Source organism: Protopterus annectens, chromosome 4.part1 (assembly GCF_019279795.1).
Source record: "Protopterus annectens isolate FY-2018-M chromosome 4.part1, PAN1.0, whole genome shotgun sequence".
Classification (NCBI taxonomy): Eukaryota; Metazoa; Chordata; order Ceratodontiformes; family Protopteridae; genus Protopterus; species Protopterus annectens.
This window is the reverse complement of record NC_056734.1, coordinates 26,581,893-26,594,125: the sequence shown is the minus strand read 5'-3', so window position 1 is coordinate 26,594,125 and position 12,233 is coordinate 26,581,893.

Here is a 12,233-nt window from a genome sequence, read left to right as displayed (position 1 = left end):
CTGAGGTGAGGCTATGATTGAACATGGTATTTAGGTGGGGTGCCAGTTCGTTCTGTAGTTCATGTAGAACACAGCCTGGGATGTTGTCAGGTCCCATGAATGCTGGGTTCTTGGCTTTGGATAGTGTGTTTTTTACCTGTGCAGCCATGATTACAAGAACTTTGCATTCTTCTGGTATAGAGATGGGCCCTTTAGAGGATGACAGGGGGGTAAAGTTAGCACTGAACCTATCTACCAGGATGTTGGCAATATCCGTTGGTTCTGTATATTTAGTGCCATTGTGCTGCAACTCAGAGCAGATCTGAGTGTTGCCATTGAGATTCTTGACATAGCTATAGAATGCTTTGTGGTTGTCTTTAGAGTCAGTCGCAATTTTGTTTTCATAACTAGCTTTGGAGGATTTTATGAGGGATCTCAGCTTCTTACTGAGGCTGACCAGGGAGTTTCTCCAATCATGGGATTTTACTCTTGTTTGCAACAGTTTCTTTCTTCTGTTGTAGAGTTTGTTTATGGTAGGGGACCACCAGATTGGCTTCCTTTTTTTGGAGGATAGCATCTTGGTTCTGTTAGGGATTGCACGATCCATGCACTTATGTAAGTGCTTATAAAGTGCATTTGTGTAGGATTCAGCAGTCATACCTCTATTGTCCGTCAGCATGGGTGTCCTGAAGTTTGCCACTTCTGTCTTAAGAAGATTGAAGTTGGCTTTGGAGAAATTTTTTTACTGTGATTTCCCTAATGGGGGTGGGGGAGGGATGTGGATGTCTAGGGTGATTAGCTTGTGGTCGGATCTGACCAATGAGTAATTGACCTCCAGGGTGGAGCACCAGTTGCCCATGTTGGTAATAACCATGTCTAGGATATTGCTGCCCCAGGTGGGGGTGTGGATAAGTTGATCCATGGCATTGGAATTTATGAATTCCAGAAAACATTGAGCACAAGAGTTGGAACATGAGTAGTTTTCCCACTTAATGGTAGGGTAGTTGAAATCACCCATTATTAGGGTGTTAGGTTATACCCTAATATTTTCCAGTGTATTAAGAAATAAGGAATGGGAATCTTGGGGCATGGTGGGGGATCTGTAGCAAGCTACAATTTGGATTGCGGTCTTGCCCAGAGTTAGTTGCACTTGGATAATCTTGGATGCATTATGCTGAGCAACTAGCCTGGAGGTGTGGATATCCTTAATGAATATGGACACGCCTCTGCCTTTAGTGTTTAGGTCCAGATTATGTGGCCGAAAGTTGTGGAATGAATGATAGCCTAGTAATACAGGGGTACTCTCTGAAGCCTTGAACCAGGTCTCTGTCACTGCACAGATGTCGATGTTCTCCATTTTAAGGAGTGCCTCAAGAGAGTGCATTTTGAGGTTTAGACTTCTAGCATTGAGTAGCAATACCTTCAGATTCTTCTTGCCTGTACCTGTTAGGGTGGTAAATTTGTCATTTGAGCCTTGCCTAAAAAGGCACTATAGGGTTGACTAGAGCCTTAGCCAGTATCCGGAATCCCAGGGGTGACAGGTGCAGGCCATCTCTGGCAAACCATCGTGGCCTGTCGATCATGTCATCCCAGGCAGACAAATACTGGATCCCCTTAAAATGACACCAGAAGCTTAGCCAATTGTTGAAGTCAATCATTTTGTCCTTGTACTGTGGTATCATTCTGGGTGATGGCAGGATGCTACTCAGGGCTAGGGTCATACTTGCCTGGGCTAGAAGATTGGACAGCTCCTCCATGTCCCTTTTCATATAGTCCAAGGAGGTACGTCTCAGGTCATTCACACAAACATAGACAATGACAGAGTCATATTTGTACTTGTGGAGTGACCTGAGTGCATGCGTTATGTGGCGGATCTGGGCACCAGACAGGCAGCTGACAGTAACTTTCTCCTTCTTTAGCCTGGTGAGTGGAACATCAGTGTGCCTGACTATAGAGTCACCTATGACTAGAGTGTTGGGTACGTTGTTATGCCTTATGGGCTGTGGTTGAGTGGCACACTGAGTTTGTGGGCTATGTGTCATTTGTGTTGTGTTGTGGGGTGGAGGTTGCTTGTGTTTCTGCTTGCATAGGAAATACTCCGATTCAAATAAGTATGACAGTTAAACATAGATGTCAGTCATTTAAGATGTGTCTACAAATCAAATAAACTCAAATTAGAAAAAAACATCATGCCAATATCATCAAATACAACACTGAACTTAAATTTATAGTGTCATTCACAATAAATAAAAAAGTATTATACTTTCCTTGCAGCTGTATTATGAGTAATCTGGCATTAATCTTAGCATGCCTTAAGGTTGAAAGAGTACACATTTAATACTGAGGTCTTAGCTATGTTAGGAGTTGTTCTGAGTAAATAAATGTGGACCATGATAACACATAGCTCTTTCTGGTTGCTGTTCCTCAAGCCTGTGCATACGCTGTATGCACAACAAACAATTCTTGGCACTGCCATCATCACCTGCGAAGAGGAAAGCAGTATGTATTATTGTAACAGAAAGATTGTGTCTGGTCCATATATAATGAGTGATATTTACAAATAAACTGTAAAAAACAGTGAATATTACATCTCAGCTATGTATGACATGAAATGCAATATTACATTTTGTATATTCACTCATTGCTGTGTCACTCTCAATGTTGTACACAAATAAGGATTACTATATACAACCTGGAGGAACAAAGACTCAAGCATACAACTTGCATCACCACTTGCAGTACAAATTCAAGTCCTACCTCCCTAGCTAATCCATCTTGGCAGTGTCTGCATGGATTGATGGATGGTAAAAAAAATTCAACTATATGACTATATAGGGAAGAATTAAACATGATAATATGTCAAGTTTAAAAGAAAAGTACAAGTGCTACCATGTGCTGTGCATTAAAACAACAAAGGTATGCAATCATGAGTGCATGTCAGCACATTGCTCACAGCAATAACAAACAGCTGTAACACTTCAGCATTCCAAGAGTTATAGCTTGCTAAAAAACATATGACTGCACTTGAAATACATAGCTACACATTAAAGGAATTACTGCTCATCTGTAGTATTTAACACATGAACACGTAATTCAGGTAGAAGGGCAGTCAATATTTAAAACTAATGTATACTTCGAAATGCATAGGTAACATATGTATGTATTATCCAGCATTTACATACAGCCTTATTTACTAAAGTATGATGTTTCTAGAAATATTGCAAATAATGGAGATAAGGAACTCCTATATGGGTAAAATGCTGTATTGCATACCTTAACCAAGTATAGATCTCTCATATCTGTTCTAAAATAAGAAATATGGAACTGGCAACATATCATCCAAAGCAGTCTACACTCAGATTCAAACCTACACATATTCATGAAATACTTACACTGGCTTGTTGCTTAACTATGCGAGTTAATGAACTTTACACTTCCTTCAATGTTGTAACACAATTGAATAACAATGGAATATGCATTAATCTGCCTTATAACTTTACCATGAGTTAGCATACTGAATTTAACTGTCATGGTTTGCAAAAATAGACATCAGAAGGTACTTTTGACAAAAAAAAAAAAAAAACATTAATGGCATTAATGCACAACCATGTGATTCAGTAACACGTCTCTACATACAGTGCTAACCCTACAGCCATAAGACAGAAAAAAGTATTATAGATCTCCAGTTCTTGTACTTGCAATTTGTTTTACAAATTCCAACATATTTAGGTTCATAGGAGCTTACTAGGTTAATTGCCCTAGGACCTTTATAAACCTAGCCATGTAAAAACCTGAGTACCCTTACTGACCATATTTAGATGGTTGTTGTTATCAGAGCAATTCTGTGATCAGCAACTACTGCCACCATTCATGAGGGACATATGGTTCACCACTGGGAAGAATTTACAGTCACCCATCCAGTTGTTAAGGTTGCACTTGAATCGGGCCATTGAGTAGCTCTGCTTCAAGTAGAGTGGGAGCTTACTCCAGAGGAGTGGTAATTACTGGGGATATATTTGTCTCTCCAGCATGTTCTGTTAATGTCACAGGCTAGGTTGAGATCCCTGGACTGAGTACTTCTTGTCCTATTTGATTTGCGGATGTGCAGCAATTCCATTAAGGCAGGGTCAGAGACTGCTCTATAGGCCAGGCACAGGTCACCTCTCAGCAGCCTGTGTGATACAGAGTACAGTGACAGAGCTTTCAGTCTTTCCATGTTATGTCATGTTTTGGAGGCCCTTGATTCTATTAGTAAGAAACCTCTGTGGTATCTCCAGTTACTGCAAGTGTCTGGTGAGGTACATATAGAAGGGAGCATTGAACTCAATTAGTAGTCTGATAAGGGTCAAGTACAGTGGGGCTATAAACTCCCTGTTCTTGGATATGATGCCCTTATTTACGAGATGCACAATGTGGAATGATTTTCTTGCCACTATGGACACATGGTGATCAAAGTTTAGATTGCGATCAGCTTGTGTTCCCAAGTGTCACACTACTAAGTTTGAGCTTAGAGGGGTGTTATCTATATCATAATTAGCAGGTGGTACTTCTTTGCTAAAGGGGATAATGAGACTGTTTTGTCTTAAGTTTTAGTCCATGAGTTTAGCACCAATCATTTGTCTTTGTCAGCACTTTCTGTAATATGTTAACATCATTGGGAGACTCTGTGATTGCTCCCAGTTTACAGTCATCTACAAACTTGGTAAGCCACAGGCCATCTACCTTTGCTGGACTTCAGAGAAATAGATACCAAACAGTAGAGGGCCCAGCATAGATCCTTGTGGTACCCCACTGGTAACTGGTCTACTGGTGGAGGTTGACTCCCCAAGTTTGACACTGTGTGTTCTGTCAGTGAGCCAATTGGCTACCCATCTAGTAATGTAAGGATTTATCCCCAGCTGGAAGTGTTTCTGTATGATACCTGAATGGAGGATTGTGTCAGAAAAGTCAAAAATCTCAGGATGTAAAAAACTCCCTTACCAGCCGCAGTAAAAAGCTGAGATCTCTCATAAAATCTTCCAAAGCTAGTTATGAAAATAAAATTGCCAAAGATTCCAAAGACAACCACAAGGCATTTTATAGCTATGTCAAGAATCTAAATGGCAATGCTCAGATCAGATCTGCTCTGAGCTACAACATAATGGCATTAAATATACTGATCCCAAGGATATTGCCAATATCCTGTCAGATCGATTCTGTGCAAATTTCACCCCCCTCTTACCCCCTAAAAGGCCCATCTCAATACCTAAAGATTGACAAATTCAGGTAATAACAGCCACACAGGTAAAAAATGCACTCTCCAAAGCAAAGAAAACAGTATCCATGGGACCAGATGACATCACAGGCTGTGTACTACATGAACTTCAAAATGAACTGGCACCTCACCTAAGTGTCATGTTTAATCATAGCCTCACATCAGGCTTCATGCCCACTGAGTGGCACACAGCTACAGTTATCCCACTCCACAAGGGGGGATCCACCTTGGATCCCGGGAACTACAGCCCCATCAGTCTGATGAGTCTGGTCTGAAAGGCCGTGGGTTGTATTATCACGGAACTTATAAACAAAAACATTGGCAAACTTCAAACACTGGACCCCACACATTTTGGGGTCGTGAAGGGCCGATCTTGTCTCCTGAACCTGATTGATTCTTCGAATCAGTCTCCAGAGCCATGGACAAGGGTAAGGTGGTTCACACAGCCTATCTGGACCTCATCAAGGCCTTCGACTCCATCCCCCACTCTGGAATCATAGATAAGCTTACTAAGCTGGGCAATGATCCCTACATCACTCGATGGGTTGCCAACTGGATTACTGACAGAACTCACACTGTAAAAGTAGCCGACTCCAAATCCAGCTCCAGACAAGTGACAAGTGGAGTACCTCAGGGTTCAGTCCTGGGACCGCTCTTGTTTGGCATCTACTTCTCTGAAGTACAGGCCAACATTAAGGGACTCTGGCTAACAAATTTCACAGATGACTGCAAACTGGGAGCCATTATTGAATCCCCAAATTATGTGGATATTCTACAAAAGGACCTTACAGAAACAGATGCTTGGTGCCAGAGCCATGGGTTCAAGCTCAATGCCAAGAAATGTATAGTTATCCCCTTTGGGAAAATCATGTACCCATGAATTACCACATAAGTGGCAGTACACTAAACACCAAAAGTGTGACAAGAGACTTAAGGGACACAGGTGGAGAGTGGTTTCACCTTTGATAACCACATCACCAATACAGTCAGGAAATCCTTCTATGTGGCACACCTCATCACTAAGGGCTTTCATCCAGGGAATTGTTATGGGCAGCCTTGTATAGGCCCTAGGGCCGATAGCCTAGTACCAGCCTATGAACTTATGAACCTATAACAGCCTTGGCTAAATCAAGATAGGCAGTATATACTGTTTTGCTCTCATCCAGGGCTTTGGTGACATTCTCAAAGAAGTCTGCTAGGTTTACTAAGCAAGACTTACTCTTGACAAAGCCAAACTGGATTGGTCAAGAGTTTGAATGTCACTTATGTCCTTGTCGATAAGGTCAATGATGATTCTTTTCATGGCCTTGCAGATAAGGCTGGCTAGGCTTATGGGTCGATAGCCTCCAGGGTCAGTAGATTGACCCCCTTTGTGCAAGAGGATTACTGTTGCTGTTCTCCAGTCTGCTAGGACAAAGCTAGTTCTCAGGCTATGGTTAAACAGAGTGCCAAGTAGCTCTGCTAGCTCTTGTTTTAGATTGTTTATTAAGCAGCCTGGGATGTTATCTGGTCCCATAGAGGCAGTGTTTTTGGACTTGGAGAGTGCTTGTATCCCCTTTTCTTTGGAGATACTCAGTAGAGGACTGATGGTGAGAATGTTTTGGGGTATGTCAAGTAGGAACAGAGGGGCATATTTTTCAACTATCCAGATTTTCGCAGAAAGTCCAGAGTTTTGCCGCATATTTTGGTCTACTGCGCATAAAGTTTGTGGTTTTCCAACAAATCACTGGGGTGATCTGAGGACTGAAGTCACAAAATAATGACATACATTTAAATTTCAGACTTCAACTCCTTCAGAACATGTATGATAATTCACTGACTCCAGCAACTTTTTTTTAGGTTTATAAGAGCAATATTTAAAATGTGTCCCTATTTTGGGCCTTTGCTCCCTAATTTTGTCAGGCTTTGTACATATTTCTTGCACTAAGAGCTGAGAGGTATGCAAGGGGGTGAAGTTATAGCCAAATCTCTTGGCTAGCAGGTTGGCAATTTCTTCAGGTTCAGTGTGAGTGGTACTGTCCGTTAAAGTTAGGCACACAGCTGGGCATTCCCTCTTAGTTTTTGCACATATCTAAAGAATTCCTTATGATTGTCTTTAGCTAGGGATGGTAATTTAGATTTGTAGCTGTCCTTAGAGAACTTAACAAGATACCTGATTTGCTTGTTCAAGCTGTGCAGGGTATTCTTCTTCTGTTGCTTTAGTTCCCTCCTGTTTTTAGATATCAGTTTCTTTCTTTTATTGTATAACTTATTTATACTTACAGTCCACCAGGGTGGCTTGTTTTTTTGGGAAGACCTGGTTTTGTTCCTGTTAGGAACAGCCAAGTCAATGCATTTGTTTAACTGGCTATATAGTGCAAATGTGCATTCCTCTGTATAGGAGCCATTGTTGTCTATGTTGCCAGGGGATTTAAAACTTTTTATACCATTGCTCAGTCGGTTAAAGTTTTCTTTGGAGAAATATTTCAGGTTTCTTTACTCCTGTGGGGTATCAGGTTTAATCTTTACTTCAAAGAAGACAGATTTTTGGTCTGAGCTAACCAGGGAGGGCAATACACAGTGGGTAGTGCAGTGACCCCCACCCATGTTGTTAAGCACTAGGTCCAGGACATTTGAGCCCCTTGTGGGGGTGTTAGAAAAGTGTTCCAGGGGCATTTGAATTAGCAAAGTCCAGGAACCTCATAGTGATCGTGGTTGTGATTGTGTAAGTTGTCCAGTCGATGGAAGGATAGTTGAAATCTTCCATGCCCAAGGTGTTTGGCTGTATCCTGAGTGGTTCTAATATGCTGTGGCTGTGTGCTTCTCCTGGTTCATGGAGGGGAACCTGTAGATAGCGATGATGTGGAAGGGTATTTGTCCTATAGTTAATTGGACCTGAAGTAGCTCAAGAGAGTCATACTGTTTCATCACTTTCGAGGCGTATTTGGATTTAATGAAGATGATACACCTCCACCTTTGTTTTGTCATGCTTGTTCTGGAGTCTGAATGTGTGAAAGGCATTCTAGTCTTGTACAGCTTGGGGTACTCTCACTGGCCTTGCACCAGGTCTCTGTGACTGCACAAACTTCAGCGTCTTCCAAGGTGAGGATTGCTTCCAGAGAGTGCAGTTTACTGTTTATGCTCCTAGCATTGAACAGTATGACCTTGAGTTTGTCTTTAGTTAATTTATTTACATTAGAAGTTATGTTGTTCAGCGATTGCCTAAAAAAGGCACTATGGTGTAGGTAAGAGTCTTTGGCAGCATCCGAAAGACTTGAGGAGACAGGTTAAGGCCATCTCTGCTAAAGTAGTGTGGACTACTGACCATATCTTCCCAGGAAGACAGATTCTGGATCACACTGGAGTGACACCAGAAGCTAAGCCAATTATTGAAATTAACCATTTTTTGTCTGTATTGTGACATCATCCTCGGTGAAGGTAGAATGCTGCTTAGGGCTAGGGACATACACATAATCTGAGAGTTGGGTCATGCCTCTCTTCATATAGTCCAGAGAGGTACATCTCAAGTCATTGAAACCAACAAGTACTATGACAAAGTCATAATGGTAATTGTTGCTGAATGACTTGAGTGCATTCATGATTTGATGGATCCTGGCAGCTGAACATGACCTTCACTTTGTTCAACCTGGTGAGGGGGACATCTGTGTGTCTCACTACTGAGGTATCTTGTACTGACCCTGCACTGGGCTAGTAATCAAGGAGCCTTAATCCTCACCACTAACATCAGTGAGAGACATGCACATTGGGAGGATGACAAGTACACAGACGGTAAAATAGAATTTCCCTTAAGAGCACACAAAGATCACAGTCAGTCTGGGTCTGGTTACTCCCTCTCTCTCCAGATCCCCAATATGACTCCCCTCTGGCACAGCTATATGGTTTAGATCTCAGCCGAGTGGTCAAGCCAAAACCTCCAGCACCCTCTCCGTCCAACCAGTGCTTTGTGTCCCTGCCCAAGTAGCTCACACACACACACACACACACACACACACACACACACACACACACACACACACACACACACACACACACACACGCACACACTTTGAGATTTGGTTTATATGCAAACACACAGACACTCCTGGAGAAGGCTGGCACAGGTTTACTAGCTATGGCCCTTTCCACCCAGATTATAAAGTAATTATCACCTCCACCAAATACTGCTTATCAGCTTCTATAAAGGTCCTTACCAAAGGGTGCCCAGTCTTACTGTGTAATGTTACTATTATCCAAATGGTAAGTGTGTCCAACACTAAGGCTATTTAGGAGTGGCCTGTACAGTATTACCAAATACATGCTAGTACCCCAAGAGTTTAAATATCTCTAAACAAAACCAGGCACAATTAAAATGTTTAAATATATTTAATAATAAATAATAAAAGCACAAGACAATACTCATTAACTCAACATAGTGACAGCAGAGTTCAGAAACAGAAGAAATACTTTAAAACAACATTGCAGGACAGTCTCTCATGAATACAGAAAACATCTAGACTGATCTTATTATTTTTCTATCTATCTCTAAGAGAGATACTATGATCTAAGTCTTACTAGAACCAGGCAGATACAAGTGCTGAATGAATGTTTACAGGTTTAAGACAAGATACAAAATGCAGTGACTTTCTGTCTGAGATAGTTCTTAAGTTACAAACAAACATTTCTGCTGGGTCATCTCAGATTACATCATTCTTGTCAACTATGCTTTTAGTTTCCAGGCCAACAGGAACTCAAAATATAAAACCTCAGTGTCAAGAATACTTATCTCTTAGAAGCTGACACTTATCTCTTAGAAACTTGCCTGGAACTGGAAATCATAAAACTGTTAAATACTTTCACCATTGAAACCTACAATTATCTCAGTCACAGAAAATAAAAGTAATTTCTATCTACAGTCATTCTAGCTTCTAGCTTCTAGTTGTGGTAAACACACTCACAAAACCCTTTACTTATTTTCTCAAAGTTTGCAAGTTAACCCTGCATGTCCCAACTTCTACTATGAAAAGATACATTTGTACAGGCATATAGTCAATATACATTTCTGATCTTCTCCAGCAGAGTGCACTGTGATTACATTTTGAAACTCAGCACATAACATAGTTTAACACACACATAACATATAGTTCTCTAACATTTGTAAAACAAGCCTGTGGATCATATTATTTACAAATGACATAGGGCTATTTACAAAATTCATGCTAGCTGGTCTGGCAACCTTCACACACCTATAAGGAGAACATTTGGTTTTGTTGCCTTAGGGGCTTAATTGTTGAGACACTGATATGTATATTGTTATGTGAGGTGGTGATTTCTGTTCATGTACCAGTATGTGTATGTTGTTTGCTCTTTATAGGTCTCTGGCCTATTGATAGGTTGTTAGTACCTCCCCTTATGTGGGTTTATGTGTCTTGAACTTCTCTTTTGTGAGAGGAAAGATGTGTGTGCTGACAACCTGTTGTATGCCTTGTTTGTTGTGTGAAAGGACTGACTCTAATTTCATGGTATAGTTACATCTCTCACTTACTGTATTTGTTTGCTTTAGGACAAAGTGGTTGTCAGTATACATAAAGCAATTGCTACATTGCTTCAGCATGCCCCTGTCAATCAGGGTGGCTGAAGAAATGGTGGGAAACTTTCCATCCATTATGGCAGATATATATTGTAGTGACTAGAGGGGATGGGCTAGATGAACCAGGATTTGCTTGTGAGACTAGGAAGGGCTGTGGAATCCTGAGGGTAGAAGACAATTTCAGTGCCTCAGAATGGGCAGTTGAGTTGCTTGCTGGGTTATAATACTCAACTGCATTGTGCACAGAAAGGCAGTGGAGCTAAGGAGTGTTCTTTAGCAGATATCAAGGGAAAATTGCTGTTTCTAAGCATTTGCCTCTATACACCGCAGTGCTAAACCCCATTGTGCAGTGCACAGCTATGCACAAAGATGATGCTTAAATACAAACAAAGTTCAATGGTTTTAACACAAACTAGCCAATAGGAGATCCGAAATCCGAGCTTTATTCCAAAAATCCCCAACTCAGATCATGTCCTAGACTACACACTTCTGCCCCAAGGGTGCGGGAGGGCCTTCTTAATGTAAGATTGCTGGTTTAAGTGCTCAACTAATACCAAACAACCTAGATTCACCAGAACTGAAATTAGCCTATGCTATGAAATACAGACGTACTAGGATTTCAAAGTGCAGAAAAAAACAGTTACAGCAGCAACAACAGCAAAAAATTAAATAGCAATCAAAAAAATATAGTTAAAAAAAGTGCAAGACAAGCTTAAAATATACTTATTTTTTGTTGATCACAGTGGATGCTTTGGATTTAGTTCAGATTCATTCCAGGTCTCTGGCTAATCGCCAAACTCAGAACAGCAACACAAAACTGAGCACAAAACCATGCAAATGCAGTGCTTAAATACAAAAAGTAAATGATCAGGATTTGAACTCTGTTATTTGTTCTCTGACCAGGAGATTTACACCTGGTGCCACAAGGAAAGCTAAAGTGAGAATCAAACCCTGTACCTTGTGTATGTAAAGACAACACCTTTATCATTATACCAGCCAGCCAAGCTTACCTCCGTTGGTCTTCTGTTCATGAAAATGATTAGAACAAACATGGATATTACAAAAATATTGTATTTTCTATACTGTGGAGCTTACTAATGCTTGCATTACTCAGCGTTCACACATACAGAAGTATACTTTGTAATGCTTCTAGAAGGTTCACAAATAATGGATAAATGTGCAGTTATCTGCAGCATAAGCACTATAGCACTATAGGCGTCAGTGGACCATGGTCATGCTAGTTGTGTAAAAAGCTATACTGTATAAGTTACCAAACAACAATACGTCTTCCATATGTGATGTGTAATAATATTTTCAAAAAGAGGTTCTTATGGGAGTTGAACTCACACACAGGAGATTAACAGTCATTTTATGAAATTGCTTAACCATTTGAGCTAAGTGATATACTAGTTAATCACTTAGTATTAAAGCAGA